The sequence below is a fragment of the Octopus bimaculoides genome, chromosome 13, assembly GCF_001194135.2.
Source record: "Octopus bimaculoides isolate UCB-OBI-ISO-001 chromosome 13, ASM119413v2, whole genome shotgun sequence".
Classification (NCBI taxonomy): Eukaryota; Metazoa; Mollusca; class Cephalopoda; order Octopoda; family Octopodidae; genus Octopus; species Octopus bimaculoides.
Window position 1 is genome coordinate 55,188,044 of NC_068993.1, and position 2,503 is coordinate 55,190,546.

Consider the following 2,503-nt stretch of genomic DNA (forward strand, 5'->3'; position numbering starts at 1 on the left):
ACTACTGTAATATAGGCATATTAACAGCCGTACTACAACACATCCTACCCAACAGCAGCAGTATTACAAGAGACAAACACATCAAAGGTCTACTATAACACACACAACATACACACGCCAATAACACCACAACACACACACAAACAGCATTGCCAGAAAACATACAGACACATCGAATGTCCTACTAAACCACACACACATATCGACAGCGCAACATACACCCACACACACACAGTAAGAACATAACACAGTAACAGCAGTAATAGTAGTAGTTTACACTGCACAACATTAAACACACAAGCACACACACACACACACATAGATACATACATACAAGCGCAAGCACATAACAGTCGCAATCATCAAGATAGTGAGCAGCAGTAACAGTTGCAACAAGAGAGCAGTGGGAGGGGAGAGAGAGAGAGAGAGATAGGAGAAAGGGAGGAAGAGAAGAGAATTAAAAGAGAGAGAGAGCGAAGGGTGGGCGCGTTATGCTAACGGTGAAAAGTTGGAAAACATTACATTATGGCAGGGTAGGAAATGAGAATTGAGGTCAGTGCTTGCTGGGGATGTGGGTAAGAAGAGGTGAGTGAGTTAGATACTGCTTCAGTAACTGTCAGATATACACACACACATATATATATATATATATACACACAAACATATATAATATAAAGTATATAAAGGAAATGTAATATCATGCAGTGACATCCCTGCATTTCTTTCAAGGACAAAAAATATATTAAGAAAAGTCAGTGCAAGACTATATTTAAATTGCTCAACTAGTAGTAATATAACAAGTAATATTTATAATAATAATAATAATAATAATAACAGTAATCAGTAATCTAATATGGCAATACTAAACTAGTAGCTGGTTAAAAGACCTTGATAGACAATAAACAGTGGTTGTAGCTGACCCCACTGACAGACAGAAAACTGGAAAAGTCGGTGACAAAAGGAATCGTAGCTCATCCCCCCCCCTCTCTCTCTCTGATTGTCTAACTCCTACCTTGTGACAAGACACTTTTGAATGCAGTGGAGAGAGAGAGAGAGAGAGAGAGAGAGAGAGACAGAGAGAGACAGAGAGAGAATATGATAAAGGGTGGAGATTGCTTTTATTTATTTACATTTTTTTTTCAAATGTGAACAATTTCAAAAGTAAACAGAAACTATAAATAAACGAATAGCAGAAATGTTTGTGAAATAGTTTATGAAACTGGAATTTGCACGATGTGATGATAATAATAATAATAATAATAATACCAACAGCAAACTACCTAAACTGAAATTTAGAAGGTTTCAACCTGAATTAAGCATAAACGAAAAGATAAATATATTTGACAGTTTCAAAGGAAGTACTAAACAGAACAGTAACGGTCTGTAGGGAAACAAAAAGGAACGGATTTTAAAAGCCCTTAAACGGTGGTCATCTAATTTTTTTAGACAATAAAGGATTAGGGGACGACTCTTGCAGGGCACTTATGCTTTTCTATTTTTACGTACATTCAAATTTAATAGGCACACAGATATGCATGCAAAATCATGTAGTATATAAATATATTATATACTTGCATAAAAATACTACATATATATATATATATATATATATATATATATATATATATATATATCAATTATGCATGTTACAAATTTTAAACTTATATTTAAAAATATATGTGCGGTGCATGTAACGCTTAGCAGAGAAAACACATTCTCCTAAATAGTTTCCATCTCAGCCAACAAATTCAAATCTTTTAGACGTACTTTCAATCTCAGCCCTACTAATTCAATGATTAAACCCAGAGAAAAAATCAAATAAACAACAATACTAAATCGGGTAATTACCTCATATTATAAGAAACAAACACCAATCGCATCGTAGGTTATGCAGAAAACCTAATGAATCGACACTGGTTTGCATCGAATGTTGAAGGATTCTTTGAGGGGGAAAAAAAGAATTCGTCGTCAGATCCCAAGAAGTGGGCGCGTACCTTGGGTTTACCGTTGAAGTTGAGGAATATCTGGGCAAGCAACTGACACAACATACACAATCAGTGTTTACATTAGCCCAGTGGGAGACATCAACCAATCAGACGGCCGGGTTGATAGGCAACTGACTAATCAGAACGGTGCTAGTCACTGTGACAAAATGAGATCACAACAATATTATCAAACATTCAAACGTCAACAACAACAGTAATTGTTGACTTCAAAATATATACTTAAAGACAGAAGTGGTTGTGGTGCGCTAGCGTATATATATATATATATATATATATATATAAAGATAAAGAATAGGGATTGACTAACTTCACCTCTAGAAATTTATTCAAACGATTAAACCCTACATATAACTTTGGCTCTATCACCACTATTGATCCCCTTTTTAGCCGTTAATGTTTGTTATTTTTAACCTAAAACCCCTAACCTAACGCATATACATACGTAGAGAGAGAGAGAGAGAGAGAGAGAGAGAGAGAGAGAGAGAGAGAGAGAGAGA

General features: G+C 35.3%; 1 protein-coding gene across 3 annotated transcripts in view; it reads right to left on the minus strand.

Annotated features, from left to right (window-relative positions):
• The window catches only part of LOC106881559 (cyclin-I), a 26,182-nt gene that overhangs the window by 11,930 nt on the left and 11,749 nt on the right, over positions 1 to 2,503 (minus strand). The window contains exon 1 of one of the 3 annotated variants that reach the window (XM_014932005.2): positions 1,849 to 2,078. The exons of the other annotated variants lie outside the window; for them this stretch is intronic. The gene's annotated coding sequence lies outside the window, so the exon portion shown is untranslated. Of the gene's footprint in view, positions 1 to 1,848; positions 2,079 to 2,503 lie in introns of those variants that run through there. 3 annotated transcript variants of the gene reach the window in all.